Source organism: Canis aureus, chromosome 21 (assembly GCF_053574225.1).
Source record: "Canis aureus isolate CA01 chromosome 21, VMU_Caureus_v.1.0, whole genome shotgun sequence".
NCBI lineage: Eukaryota > Metazoa > Chordata > Mammalia > Carnivora > Canidae > Canis > Canis aureus.
In genome coordinates, this window is record NC_135631.1 from 11,499,145 (window position 1) to 11,514,650 (window position 15,506).

Genomic DNA, 15,506 nt, shown 5'->3' on the forward strand with positions numbered 1-15,506 from the left:
CTCTCCTCACTGTGTGATGTGGAATAGGGCACTGGTCTCTCTGAGTGAGGCTGAAATTGGAGGTTGTACAACGGCTCTGGGCCCTGGCCTTATGACATACACGCCAAATACACATCAAGTGCTATTATCTTGCCTTTTTTTTTTTTTTTTTCAAAATGTGCAAAAAGCTGGCATCAACGGGCCCAGGAAGGAGTGTGTGGGCCAGAGCACGGTGGCCAGCAGCAGAGCACCAGGGGGCCCCTCGCAGGGCAGAGCCATCCTGGCTCCTCGGGGTCCAGCAGCCCAGCTCTGCATACGCAGCATGCAGGCACACCCGGACCTGGAGAAGAATCTGAGCAAAGCAGAGGCTGACATGTGAAAACAAGGATCAGGGGAGCAGAGATCCTGGGAACGGGGCCTCAGAGACAGATCCTTCAGAGATCATCAAACTTTATAAAGCAGCAAAACCACTTTTTCAAAGGAAGCCCAAAATAGGAAACAGACAAAAGCAAAAAAAAAAAAAAAAAAAAAAAAAAAAGGAGTCCTCAGGCGGTTTATTTCTTCATTGTGGGGTGGAAAATGCCTCATTGTTTGTGGCCTGTCAGCAGAGCACCAGGGTGGAGGGTCCCAGACTTCATTTCCTTTACCAATAAAAATTTGTTTTAAAAGTCGGGACTGACATCTGGGTCTGGCTGATGGCCTCTTCCTGTTGGAGAGTAAGGATGTTTAAAAAAAAAAAAAAAAAGGCAACTACCATCTCCCATCCCATTATTTCATAGAAGAAAGAGTTGGTCCTTTGTTGGGCAGGACAGGACAGGACAGGACAGGAGGGACAGGGCTTTACTAGGAGGCTCTGTCTTGAGTTTGCTCATTTGCTGAGTAGGGACCTACAGTAGCAAAGCGGCAGGTGGGAGCCCCTTCCAGAAGGTTTCCGGTCATGGGGTTTGAAAAGTGTTGGCTTGTTGCAGTGGCTCCTTTTACTGGTGTGGAATCCGAGGCCCTGAAAAAGACACAGCTCTTTCTTGGACTGACAGTTGGTATGTGTCTACTCCATGCAGTTCACCAAGCCTGGGTTAGCACAGCAGCTTCAGAGAGGAATTGCATTTAGGAGGACCCGATCCTGCAGGGAATCATGGGCAGTGTCATTCGTTCATTCATTCATTCGCCAATAGCTTATTGACCCTCTACAGAGTGCCAGCCAAGTAGGAATGTGAGCTATGAACAGGGCCTGCAGGGTACCGCCTAATGGTGTTTGAAGTCTGATGGGCAGAGATAGAAGAGGAAAATTAAAGGAAGCAAATAAACAAGAGGATGTCAGGGAGTGAAAGCACTACAGAGGTCGTGAAACAATATTAGGGGGCGGTCGGGTATGTCTTTGATGAGGTGACAGTCCTGAGAGCCGGGACTGAAACCCATCTGACCGTTGTGTGAAGACCTGCATCATGAGAAGAAGCTGGACTTGCAAAGTGCTGGCAGAGGAACATTCTAGACAGAGGAAATCAGGTTTGGGGGGAGGGGGTATGGGAGTGATGAGTGGGAGCAGTCACATCCAGGTTCCAGGGTGGTCGCCGGTGATGGTGAGTAGGGAGAGAGGTGAGAGCAGATGCGGACCTTCAGGGCTGGAAGTGCCCAGGAGACCCCAGGCTGGGGCCAGTGTGGAAGTGGAGGCCCACCCGGACTCCGGACTATCATGTGGCGGTGGGGGGCTTCCTGCCTCCCAGCTAAGATGCACCTTCTACCCTGACCTGCCAACTGGGCCCAGACCAGGGTGAACCAGGGCCTGGGAGCATCTCTCCTGTCACCTCAATGTCCTTCTCAACCCATCTAAGGTCTGAAACCACGGCCCCAAAATAAACCCATCCCCATTCCTAGAAGGTGACTCAGAGTGAAGAGGCCAGAGGCTTACTTCCCCAGCAACACTGCTGGTCCACCCCTCCCCAGGGGCTGCTGGGCTCAGAGATCACCCTCAGAACTAGGGTTGTGGGGTCCAGAGGCCTGCCACCTAAGGCATCACCTCTGCTCTTTTTGGGGTGTGTGTGTGTGTGTGTGTGTGTGTATGTGTGAGAGAGAGAGAGAAGGGAGAGTCTGAGTTGTTGAGGATTGATGGGAGTCACTCAACAAATATTTATTGAGCCTCTACTCGATGCTGGAAATTCTTCTAGGCCCAAGGATGCTGGGGTGAGGACACTAAATACATACCTTAGATGAATGTGGCTCCTGGTAGGTGCACTGCAGAGAATAAACATTGATGACAGGGCATCATGGTTGCTGCTGCTTCTGACCGAGTAGTCAGGGAGCACACCTCTTTGAGGAGGAGCCATTGGGAGTGGAGCATGAGAGCCACCAGCTATGGGACACGAGGAGGAGCGTGCCTGGCAGAGGGGCCAGCAGAGGCACCCAGGTGGGAACAGGATTGGGTGTCCTGGGAACATAAAGGAGCCTGGATGCTGCAGCAGAGAAAACTGGGCTGGACGAGAGCAGGGATGGTAAATAGGATTTCCTATCAGTGCCGACTCTGAGCCATCGTAGCACCTGCCAAGGAACCGGGCCGAGAGCATCGTAAGGTCCCTTCTGGGTTGATCAGCAAAGAGGGCTACAATCAATTAGTGATGTCTGCCACGGACGAGACTGAGAAGGGCTGCACGCATGCCATACATTTGCCATTTCTGCATCACTCTTGACTGAACGTGGCAGGAGACCACACTGGGTATGTTTGTGCTTGTCCCTGTCTTCAGCATCTGTGTATTTTCTCCTCTGGGTCATCAGAATTGAGTGCCATGTGTGCCCCTGGCACAGCCCAACACCAGAGAATAGTAGTGGCCGTTGTGCAGTCCTGCATTGAAGTGTAAGCCAGGCCCTGGTGCTCATAAGCCATGAGTCCTCACAGCAGCCCTGGGGATGGATCTTAAGTCCTTCCTCTGGGTTTTGAGGCCCAAAGAGCCAGGAATGACACCCATCTGACCGCACACCCCCGATTCTTTCTGCTGTAACAGTTGCCTTCTCAGAGAAGTTGAGGGCCCTGCGCACATTTGGAGACTCTGCCCTGACAGTCACTTGGGGAATGAGTCGATGAGAAATTGATGCTGACTGCCTGCTTCTCCTGTCCCTTCCTGCTCTCCCTGAACCTGCCGTCTCCAGTGAATTCTGTCTCCAAATCAAAGTGAGTGTAGATTTACTGGAAGGATCTGGCTCCCAGGCTGCCTGCTGTCTGGGTGCAGGGGGTGGGCCAGCCCAGCCAGGGCCTGGCAGCCTGCCCTTTCTACTGCTGTCTGCTTCTCCTTCTTCCTCATTTCTCCTCTGCTCTGACCCTGCCCAGGAAGCATGGGGAGGTGATACATCAGAGTGCCCTGGCTCAGGTGCAGATGACATTTAGGGCAGGGATGCTGCGGCCAACTGGGCTCTGGTGCCAGAACTGTGGTTTACAGCCTCCGGCACAGACTGATGGGGCTACTTTATTTATTTTTTAAAAAGATTTTATTTATTTATTTGAGAGAGAGAGTGTGCAGGCATGAGCACGAGCAGGGGAAGAGGCAAAGGGAGAGAGAAAGGGAGAAACAGACTTTCCTCTGAACATAGACCCCGATGCTGGGGCTCGATCCCAGGCCCCTGGGATCATGACCTGAGCTGAAAGCAACCACCTAACCAGCTGAGCCACCCAGGTGAGATGAGGTTACTCTAATGAAGATTCCTTCTCGGGAAAGTGTGAGGCCGGAGGAGCAGGTGCGGGGCCTGCCTGCTTGGCAACCCCTCGGGGGATACCGGTTGTGCATCACTGCCTCTGAATGCTGGAGAGGCAGCTAAGAGCGTGCCCAAGGCTCTGGGCAAGCCCCCGCTCTGCTGTCTACCAGCATTGTGAGCTTGAACAAGTCACTTAACCTCTCTCTCTCATAGTAAAATGGGAGTTGGATGACATCACCAGAATAATGCCACAAGAGACTCCAAAGCTCAGTGGCTTAAAGCAGTGTTTATTCTCATGTTCGAGGGCTGTGGATCGACTGCACCCTGGCTGGGCTGGCCTGGCCTGGACTCCAGGCTCCAGGCTCTGACTGCAGATGGGGTTTGAGTCTGCTCCATGTGTCTCTCATCCTCCTTAAAGCAACAGCCTTTGGGACCTCTGGTCTCCTCTCTATGTGGTTCTTCTGGGGCCCAGGCTAAAGGGGCAGGGGCCACAGAGACATGTTCTCACAAGAGTTGACCAGAGCATGAGGGGGCCCTCCCCACCATGCAGGGACAGTCATGCCTCTATTCCAACATCTCCTTGGTCAAAGCAGGTCACATGGTGAGACCCAAAGTCAAGGGCAGGCAGTCAGTGCCCGCCAGAGGATTGATCTGGGCAAAGGTGTGGATGACTATTTCTATTACAGGCGAGGGAAGGCTAGGGAACTCTAAGTCAAGCTACCCCTGAGGTGCAGAGGGATCCACATTCCAACCACAGCCCAGCAGTCTGTGCCAGGTGCAGTGCAAAGGGCTTCAGGTATAGCACCTGTGGGGTGGCCCTTCCCTGTCCCCCATTGACTTCACAGACAGGAAATGAGGCATGGGAACTCAAGCCTGCCCAGGCCACTGACCTTGGGCCCAAACCCTTAGCCACTACGGTCCAGGCACTTCCCCAGTGTGGCTTCACTTACATCCAGCCTGATGACGGTGCTCAGGGGTACCTGCGATTACTCCTGCCTTGTAGTTGGAAAGTCTGAGGCCAGAGACGAGTGTCCCACAGCTGAGGTCACCCATTCGAGAAGCTGGAGAGTCTGTCTGCAGACCTCTGATTCTTGGAGTGCTAATATCTGCTCCCTTCAGCCTTGAACATTTATTAGGCTAGGAGAGGAGAGAGCACTAGTCTGCAAGTCAGGATATCCAAATTTTGCCTCTGGCTAGGTGTGTGATGCGGGCAATCTCCCTTGTTTAACTTGGCTGCTACAGAACTGGTGGTGAATGGCAGGAAAGCCCACTTCCCTCCGAGAGCCCTGCCTGTGCCGCCCTGCCCGTGCAGAGGACTCTATTTCTATACATCCTCCAGGACACAGGCCTCCTGGGCCCTGACCCTGACCTTCCTCCACCTCCCTACCCGCCACCCCCACTCCCTGGCTCTGAGGCCAGGGGGAGCCTGGGGCCTGAGGGTCAGAGGATTTCCTGGCTCAGCCCCACCAGCTGGCCAGAGAGCATTCAGCAACCACTGCTCCCCCTCATCCCCTCTGGCCTGGGTTCTCTATTTCCAGCTGATTAGGGCAGGCGAGGAGGTGGCACTGATTTTGTTGAAGGGTGGTTGGCCCAATGGCCCACATTTGTCTCAGACCTGGCTCCCTGCTTCTCTCCTCTGAGAAGAAAGAGAAGAGGACCCTGTTCCTGAGGGCAAAAGAGATAAATCATTGATCTGGGCCCCAGTTTCCCCAATTGTATGATATTAAGTCCTGCTGGACCAAGTTGAGGGGATTGAGAGAGCTTCACTGGGGGCAGAGCAGGAGACCCCCTCGCCCTTGTCCCTCCATCCTCCACCTAACCCCCCATGGCTGAGAAACAGGGCAACCAATGTCTTTCTCTTGTCTTTACAGGGGAAGGGAGAAGGAAATTAATTCTTATTTATTGCCTTCTTCTATGTGCCAGATGCTATATAGCAATAGTTATTATACTAATATAATATATATATATATATAATACGATGTGTCCTAGATTGGCCTGTATCACTCACTGCAAGAGCCCTGGCTAGGGCCCCTCGAGGCCTAGGCCTGAATCCTGACCGTGCTGCTCAAAGCATACCTCCTGACATCCCTGAGCCTCAGTTTCCTCATTTGCCAAGTGGCCCAGTTGATCTCTTATACCACTCATGACCCTGATCGTCCACAGCTGGGCCTGACAGTCAAGCAAACGCTGCAGGTCTTTGCCTGTCGCAACAGAAAGGATCATCTTCTCAGACCCAAGTGTTATGGTTTGTTTAGACCATTCACTGGTATCCAAGGCACCGAGGCTTCTGGTTTCTAGATGTGAATCTGGTTCTGAGGATGGAGTCAACTCATCCTGAACCCCTATCCTTCAATGTCAACCTTAAGCCAGACTCTTCTCTTGAGTGGTTTGGGCTGATCTTTCCAGAAGCATGAGCTGGACAAGATAACACTCCCGGCTCCTGTTCTGTGCTTCTGTGTAGGAATTTGCACCCCTCCAGGCATCTCAGTGCTCATTAGAGAGCTGGGAGGAGGTGGTGATTATAAGGAGTGAGGTTAGGGTATCTGGACTTCTGGGACTGGAGGTGGGGCTGCGGAGACTGCTGCATTTCATGTCAACCTCAGGGACCCAGGGAACGTGTGTGTGTGTGTGTGTGTGTGTGTGTGTGTTTAGAGTTCTTTAAAACTGCTAATTGTCAGGGTAAAAATATTTTCACACATTTGCTCTCCGGGAGAATGTTATTACTGAGCATACTGGCAGCCTCATTGAAGTCAAATGGCCACAGTCAACATGGAAATCCTAATTAATAGATGTTCATGCTGCTCTCGGGCATGGCAGCGGAAGTAATTATCATGATTTAATTGACTTTTCTCCCCTCTGTTATGCACTCTGCTTTTTCCATTTTCTTGAGCTGGGAAGGTTTTTTTTTTTTTTTTTTTTAGACCTTCTATCTCTCCCCACCCTTTTTTTTATACATACTGTCTCTCACACCAGTGCTCTGTTTGTCAAATCCTATTACAGTAAATATTGTGACAGCACAAATCTCTATATTACGGAAAAGTCCAGAGCCTGAGCCAATGGCTTACTTATTATGAATGTATTGGTTTTATAAAGGTGCATTCAGACCCAGCAAAGGTATCTGGCAAGGAGAAGGGAAATCGATTTGCTCAGAGGTTCTGGTTTCAGCAAGTTCCTTGGGACTACGGGGGACAGAGGGCCACCTGCGCTTGCTGTCAATATACACTCGAGGTTCCAGGAAATCCAAGGGGCAAAGATGGGGCACCTGTGAGCTCCTGGAGCAGAAAACTGTCTGAGGAATTCTATCTCTGGTCAGGATCCCTCCAGGTGGCTCATTGCTCTCTCTGCTTTGGCCAGCACTGTCTGCTAATTTATCTTGACCATAACCATCTGATAAGTGGACTCCCAAGTCCTCATGGATCTCGGGTCAGCACCACACAGACACCTGGCCATGCCCCCTGAACCTCCTCCCTGTGCAAGCCTGAATGGTGCAAGCACACCAGGCTGTGCCGTTCCCTCCAAAGGTCAGGGGATGGACTGCCCTGGGTCCTGGTGCAATCAGCTGTGGCAAAGGGGCAAGGTCATATGTCCGAGGCCTGCTCCTCAGAAGCTATGGACAGAACCTTTCGCAAACAAAGGAGACTGTGGGAGGGGCCGATGTAACCCTGGAGAGCTAAACTCCTTGGTTTGTCTTCTGGTTTGGCCTCTTACTTGCTGTGCATCTTTGGACAAATTATTTAAATTTTCTGTGTCTTGGTATCTTCATCTATAAGATGACAGCGCTTACACCGTAGGGTTGTTATGGAAGACCGATGACTTCAACCTTGTAACACGCTTAGTAAAATGTTAACCCAGTAGTAGGGTCAAGTGAATGCGTGAGGCAGCTCCCAGTGTCTGGTAAGCAAGTAAGAATGTCCTAGAGTTACAGACATTGAGGACTGCATGAGCCCAAGCCATTATCTAGGTGAGCCCTCAAATTGTACACCAGGGGGATCCCTGGGTGGCTCAGCGATTCGGCACCTGCCTTGGGCCCAGGGTGTGATCCTGGAGTCCCAGGATTGAGTCCCACATCAGGCTCCCTGCATGAAGCCTGCTTCTCCCTCTGCCTATGTCTCTGCCTCTCTCTCTGTGTCTCTCATAAATAAATAAATAAATAAATAAATAAATAAATAAATAAATAAATAAACAAATAGTACATCAGGGAAACTGAAGCACAGAGAGGGGATGTAACTTTGTCAGGTCAAATAATTTGGACTAATGTGATGTTGGACTATTTGGCATGGAGCTAAAATTGAGACCAAGATATTTCCTTAGGTCTCCTTGGGGATTATTAAGAGCACTTGACTTTTAAGTAGAACATTACAGATAACACAGCAAGGTGGGAGAGGAGATGAGCCTGGATTGTGTTATTTCTTTTTTTTGTCCCCATATGGGCATTCCGAGTTAGACTCATATAAAGGTTTTGAAGTACCTTAGCTTCGTTGATCATCTTTTTCAGATGATTCCTGTGTGTCAGGTCAGTGGGCAAGATGTCACTAATCAGCTATGTTATTTTACACACTTAGCTTCTCTGAGCCTTGGTTTCCTTGTCTGAGAAACAGAATAGACTACCCTACGTGGACTGAATGCTTCTCAAGGGGGGGGAGGGCTAGTTTCTTCTTTTAGCCTCTCTTCCTCTTCTGGAACATTGTCTAGCACACAGTAGGTGTCTGCAGAAATGTCTAGAAATGAGCTGAATAATGATCCCTTGAGGTAGTCATGAGGGTCAGAATAAATCAGGTGCATAGACAGGCTGTGTGGATGGCTGTGCTCCTGAAAGTTGAGGCCATTCGATACAGGAACCAAGGTTCTGAGAAGTCCAGAGACTCCAATCTGCAACCGCAATAGAGAAATGGGGTTGAGAAGTGAGTGGAAGATTTGGAAATGGTGACAAGAGGGGCAGCCAACGTTTTTGAGAGAAGTCTGATTGTGAAAGGCAGGGAAGGGAGAGAGTCACTGCTGCACGTTGAGGGGGGAGGTCAAGTGCTGGGGCTATCAGGGACTGAATGAACTTCTATCTGAGTTCTGGGGGTTGCTAGGGCCTTCGCAGGCATTCTCCATAACAAGTGTGAATGAGAAAGTTGGTAATACCTGAAGAGCCTGAGACTAGCATATTGGTGAGGACATTGCTGGGTGCCACAAGAGATAAACCATGAATCTCAGCAGCTTAACATAATGCAAGTTTATTTGCCATGCAGCAACTCCTCAGGGAAGTGGAGGGTGGCTTTCCACACAGTATTTGGGGCCCCTACTCCTTTCCATCTTCAACATGTGGCTTCCAAGATCACCATGGAAGGAGGAAGAAAATCTTGAGACAGCTCCTCTGCTTCCTCATCACACCACTGCCACTCCTATTGGTGAGAATGAGTCATATGGACACATAGGTGCAAAGAAGGCTGGGAAATGTAGTTCCTGGCTGGCTGTTCCCTTCCCAGTCCCAACTTTTCACTCTGGAAGGGAAACAGGAGTACTTGAGGGCCAGCCGCCCTCTCTGCCCTGGAGTTATAACCCCTCTCTAAGAACTTGCCAGCAGCCTGGGGAGAAAGAGTCTGAGAAAATGTCAGACTCTAGATGAAGAACTGACCCTGCTCCCAAGAGCAAAAGAGAGAGAAATCATTGGTTAGGGCCTCAGTTTCTCCCACAGTATCATATTAAGTCCTCCCAGACCAGCTTGTGGGGATTGTAAGGAGCTAAGGGTTGGCATGAGCAGGGGGGACTGAGTTTGAGCACTTGCTCTTTCACTCCCTGGCTGTGTGACATCAGGCAGGTGCCTAAGATTTCTGAACCTTTGTAAAATCCCCCCCCCCCCCCCGCCGCCGAGTTACTGGGAGGATCGGCAAATGCTCGTGGTGTAGCACTGGCTCCCAGTAAACGTGAGCTGCGTTAGTATCATTACATCATCAGAAACGGAAGGTCACCACTAAGGTTTAAGGACAGGATGGATAGAATGGATATTGCCGTGAGATGTTTCTGTCTTCTGCACCTTGTATCCCTCTCTGTGCCCCTTAGAGGAGCTCATTAGGGCCAGGTAGCAAGAGAAAGGAGTTGGCCACCCTGGGATGTATGGGGCCTGCTTCTTCCTGGCTGTAAGAACGAACACATTCTGGAGTTCTGCTCCGTGGCCAGCTGCTGGAAATCAGCTGTAACACAAGGCTTGGTACTGACCCCACCACCGCCACCACCACCGCCACCACCATGTCCTGCTTTCCCAGGTCTTCCCTCCAGAGTCAAACCTGCCTCATTGTCATAGTTGGGAGTTGGGAGTTAAGGCCTCCGGGTTTCTTCAAGTTCAGCTGAGTTCTAAGAAATCTCTAGGCTCCTGGGGTACCTGGGTGGCTCAGTCTGATAAGCGTCTGCTTTCAGCTTAAGTCATGGTCCTGCGATCGAGCCCCAACAAGCTTCCTGCTTGGTGGGAGCCTGCTTCTCCCTCTCCCCACTGCTCGGACTCTCGCTCACTCTGCACGCCCCCGAACTTAAATAAAGAAATAGTCTTAAAAAAAAAAAAAAAAAGAATGAAAGAAAAGAAATCTCTAGGTTCTGGGCACTTGTGCATTTGGGTGCTTCCCCCTCTGCTAGGGAAGGTTGGATCAGTGCCCCTCATTCCCCGCCCCCTCTAACTGTCATTATTTAAGCCTTCAAAATTGTTGGTCCTGGTGACTTATCTGGTGTGGCTTATCTGGTGGCCTCTCTGGGGGCCTCCGACCACCAGCCAGCAGGCTAAGGGGGCAGGGACAGGAGCTGTGGTGGCCTCTGTGTCTCTGAGGAAACCAAGCTGAGAGGGGAGGGTCTCTGGGAAAGATCTGAAAAGAATATTCCCCCAGGAGGGGAGTGGGTCATTCTGCTCCACCTTGCGTCTTGGGGCAGTCCGGGCTCTGTGACCTCCAAAACAAAGCTGGCCCCTGCCTGGGGCTGTGGGAAGCCAGGCTGGACAATGGGAGGAAGGAGAAAGCACAGAGATAAAGCACGGGGCCCAAGGGTCTGTGCCTGTGATTTGGAGGCTTGCTCCTCGGCACCCACTGAGACGAGGTTTCGGTGTAAACATGGGCCGGGCTTCCTGTAGGGCCTGTTTTAACTGTGCTGTGATTGTTGAGATAATTGTTTCCTCTGGGGAGAAGCCTGAGGAAGGACAGACTGCACATCTGATGCTTTCACGGGGACACTGCTACCATCCATCCATCCATCCATCCATCCATCCATCCATCCTCCATCATCCGTCCATCGATGCCACAGACGCATAGGCACCAGCTCATGCCAAGGACTTTGCTTGGTGCTGGGAATGTAAAACTCAACTTCTGCTCACCCCTGTCCTCAACGAAGTCTTTTCTGGTCCTAGAGACTGACACCAAACAGATTCTCGTAGTCCAGTGGGGCCAGGAAAACAGCAGAGTGTGCCCCGGCTGGAGGGGTGGTGCTGAGGAGGAGGGAGAGGTTGACTGCTTTTGGGGGCGTGGGTGCTGCTCAGGGCCCCACGCCACGAGACCAGAGGTGGTCTGACCTGAGCATCCTCGGTGTCTTCTCAGCATCCAAGTGGACAAAGGGGTCCCTTTAATTCTCTGACTCCAGGCAAAGGACTGTTAGAAGGCAGGCAGGTGGGTGCTGATGTTTTTCCAGCACCTTCCACAGCCAGGCACCGGGGGAGCTTTATGTGGGGGTGTGCCCGACTCCAGCACCCCCTTCACCTCTCACGGGGTCCCGTCGCCTTTTGTCACCCTTGCTGCGCTCGTGGCGTCTACTGCGGAGTCCTCGGGCTGAACCCCTCCTGGCGCGAGGCTGGTCTTGCGGGACTGGATGTGGCCCAAGCAAGTGAGGCCTGCAGCTCTCTGTGACCAGGAAACAGGAGCCAGGTCTGGCTGTCTCGTTAAAGGGTTCTGGAATGTCTCTGGAGTGGCGCTTGAGCCCGATAGAAACGGGTCAGGGCGGCCGTCTGGGTTTCCCTATCACCCGGGGCCTGGATTCGTTTACAAGGCCTCTTTGTGGACCCCCAGACGTCCCGGGTTTATACAACAGAGACCCTGCCGGCTTGTTTTCCCGGTAGTGTGCTTAGCGCTGGGTGCTTGCTTGGCTTGGCCTGTAGCACACGCAAGGCAAGGTGGCCTTGGAAACCGGGTGTTTTTAACCAGGGCTTTCCTAGAGCAGGGAAAACCTAAAATAAAGAAATAATAACAATAAATTAAAAAAGCTTGCCTCCACTGGTACATGAACCTCAGGCTTTTTTGGATCATCCGCAGGGCTGTTGGCTGTATCTCCAGGACGAGCACCTAAGCTTGCCGTGTGCCTGACGCTGTGCTCAGACTTTTATATGCCTCATCTTCTCTCGCTCCTTTTAGGGATGAGGAAACTGATGCACAGAGTGGTTAAGTAACTTACCCAAGGTCACACAGCTAGCAGGTGGTAGGGCCAAGGATTTATTTTAAAAATAAATGCCATGGGTCTGCCTCTTAGTGTCTGTGTGGCCTGTGTGTCTGGCTGGACACGCACAGGAGCTCGTATTCTGAGCAGAGCAAGAGTCAGCCGGAACAGGTGGCGCTGTCCAGGGGGCCCGGGGAAGGGCAGGGTTTTACTCTCCGTGTAATGTCATGTCTCCTGGACGCCTTTCCCCCTGCCTGGCCTTCAGGCTCCTGTGCCCAGCTGGCCCTAGCCTTACCTGGTTGGGAGGATCTTTCTTCCGCACCTGAAGATGTTGGACTCTAGGGTGCTCCCTGCCTGCCCTGGAGCCTTTAGTTGGTGAGGGCGCTGCCTGGGTGACCGGCCCCTGAGGGGCGCGGGACACTGCACCCACCTAATCTTTCCTGTCAGCCTGATGGCTTCCCAGGCTCGCTGCCGTCATTTGACCTCAGGCCCCATCCGGGTACCTCCAGGCTCTGGGGCTGCCCTTCCAGGTCCCTGATGGAACCGAACCCATGACAGGGATCCCAGCGTGGAAAACCCATAGACTGACCAAGACCAGCAGGCCTTGGGCGTCATCGATGAGTGCTCCGCAGGCTCAGGAGGGGCCTCACCCTTGGAGAGCTCCTGTCTTGTATGATTTCTGATGCTGAGCTCATGTTGGGGGCCAGGTGGGATGCATCTGAGACCTGGCTCCCTGACACTGAAGCTGTGTGACCCTGAGATCCCTTACTGCCCCCCGAGCCTCAGTCGCCTCATCTATGAAATGGACGGATGGGTGGGAGAGTCGAATCAAGCGATGACTGTGTCGCCGCCTTCGGTGTGCCCCACTCTGGGCCTCCGGAGGTCGGGGATGGGCTCTTGGGGGAGAAGTATGGAGAGAGGGAGCAGAGGCAGAAACCAAGCCCAGGGTTCTGGGGATGTGGGATAAAACAGTCGGCGCGAAAGAAGCAAGGAACGAAGACACAGCGTGCGTTCACCCTCCCTGCCGTCTGCCCGGCCCTGCCTCTATCACCTGGCCCATATGCCAACATCTAGAAAGAACGGGTTCCAGATAGCTTGGCTGAGCGTCCATCCCCAGCCCGGACCCCACTTGGCTTGTCTCCACTGCCTTCCCACCTGCCCCAATCTCTGTCCTCCCTTCTTGGCCATAGTTTCCCCTTGTCCCTCGGTCCCTCCTGAGCCCAGGACTCGCATGTCTGCACTGGACCAGAGGAAGGGGGACAGTTTTGTCACCTATCATTTTTGTCACAGTCTCAGCCTGAACTCAGGCTCAAATTATCCACTTGTGAAAACCTGGTCTACCCGACCATAGGTGATTTAGAATATTCCCCAAAGCAGCTGGGGGTGGAGCAGCTTGGGGTGTTCGAGACCCATTTCCATGTTCTGCAGCACAGCAGAAGCTACCTTCCCAGCTAGGAAACTCGTGTGTGTGCTCCAGACCAGGTGTGCCCGGGGCTTTGGGAACAGGTGCACGGGGGAAAGGGCATTCTGGAATCCTGCAAAAGAAGGTGGCGAAGAGGTGGGAGCCCATGACCAGCCTGCTGCGGGCTGGCTGGAGGGCCTCTGATTCCTCTGGGACGCAGTTTCCTATCTGTGGAGGGATGGGGAGAACCTTTGCAGGGCTGAGGTCGCCATGGGAAAACCTACAGTGCCATCGCTCTGAGTAGGGGCCCCAGACAGGCTGGCTGGATTGAGCTCGCTTCCATAGGAGGAAGAAGATTCCCGACCTTCCAGCTAGACTGCTTGCCGAAATTCCAGGCCCACATCCCTAGTATCTGGATTTTCCACAAGCTCTGTACTGGCTTCTCGGCTTTCTTCCACCAGTCCTGTTCCCCCCTCTGCAGCCCACCTGCGATGAATAGAGCCTCAGTCCACCTACTGTCAGGGCCATTGCCAAGGAAACTTCTTTGACTCGCTCCCGCCTTTATGCCCTCAGACAGCCCATCACTATCAGGTCCTGTGAATTTTACCCCCTAAGTAACTCTTGGGTCCACCCTCCTCCTCTCCATCATCACCCTCGTGGAAGCCTCCACCATCTCCCCCGTGGACTCCTGCTCTCCCCCTGCCACTCAGCCCATCCTGCTAACCCGGTCTCTCTACCTTCAGCCCAGATTTAAAAAAAAAAAAAAAAATATATATATATATATATATATATATATATGGATCCCTGGGTGGCTCAGCGGTTTGGCGCCTGCCAGGGGGTGAACCTGGAGACCCGGGATCAAGTCCCACATCGGGCTCCCTGCTTGGAGCCTGCTTCTCCTTCTGCCTGTCTCTCTCTCTCTCTCTCTCTCTCATGAATAAATAAATAAAATCTTTAAAATATATATAAAAATAAATATATATATGTATACATTTATGTCTTAATTTATAGACTTCATTTACTTACAGCAGTTTTAGGTTTACAAAAAATTTAATCAGAAAATAGGGAGTTCCCAAAATATGCAACCACGGCAGTTTGTCCTATTATTTACATCTTGCATTATTGTGGAACAGTTGTTGTGACTGATGACCCGCCACTGAGGCTTTAATTAACGTCCATAATTTACATTAGAGCTCGCTCTTGGTGTTGCACATTGTATGGGTTTTGACAAATGTGTACTGACACGTGCCCATCATTACCGTATGGGTCGTTTTGCTGCCCGAAGATGCCCCTGTGTCCCACCTATTCATCACTCCCTCCCTTATTCCCTGTCCTCACTGCCTTCCCCAACCCCTGACAACCACTGATCTTTTCACTGACTCTATTGTTTTTCCTCTTCCAGAATGTTGCATGGTTGGAATCACACAGTATGTGGCCTTTTTAGATTGGCTTTTTTGACTAAGTGATACGCATTTAAGGTTCCCACATGTCTCTTTCCAGCATGATAGCTCATTTCTTTTATTGCTGAATAATATTCTATTGTATGGAAGTTCTGCAGTTTCTTTATACTATTTAAGGACATCTTGGTTGCTTCCAGTTTTTTGGTGGTGATGATCATGGACAAAGCCCCTATAAACATTTGTGTGCCATTTTTTGTGTGGACAGCAATTTTTAACTCATTTGGGTAAACACTAAAGAAGATGGTGTCTCTCTCTTTTTTTTAAGAGTATTTATTCAAGGGATCCCTGGGTGGCGCAGCGGTTTGGCGCCTGCCTTTGGCCCAGGGCGCGATCCTGGAGACCCGGGATCGAATCCCACGTCGGGCTCCCGGTGCATGGAGCCTGCTTCTCCCTCTGCCTGTGTCTCTGCCTCTCTCTCTCTCTCTCTCTCTCTCTCTCTCTGTGACTATCATAAATAAATAAAAATTAAAAAAAAGAGTATTTATTCAAGAGAGCGAGACAGGCGAGGGCGGAGAGGAGCAGAGGGAGAGGGATAAGCAGACTCCACGCTGAGTGTGGAGCCCGATGTGGAGCTCAATCTCAGGACCCTAAGGTCATGACCT

At 51.7% G+C, this 15,506-nt stretch overlaps 1 protein-coding gene and 1 long non-coding RNA gene across 6 annotated transcripts in view; one reads left to right on the forward strand and one right to left on the reverse strand.

The window, feature by feature from the left end:
- TSPAN18 (tetraspanin 18) overlaps positions 1-15,506 on the forward strand; it is a 186,911-nt gene that overhangs the window by 84,294 nt on the left and 87,111 nt on the right. The window lies entirely within an intron of this gene.
- Positions 8,807-13,945, reverse strand: LOC144292534 (uncharacterized). 3 transcript variants are annotated; one of them, XR_013359901.1, is made up of 5 exons: positions 13,729-13,945; positions 10,994-11,836; positions 9,927-10,165; positions 9,677-9,773; positions 8,807-9,143 (listed from the first exon to the last, which is right to left on the reverse strand). It is a non-coding gene; the product is annotated as an uncharacterized LOC144292534 (long non-coding RNA). The 3 variants fall into 3 exon arrangements; XR_013359899.1 differs by having other exon boundaries at positions 8,808-9,143; positions 9,927-10,183; XR_013359900.1 differs by having other exon boundaries at positions 8,809-9,044; positions 9,927-10,183.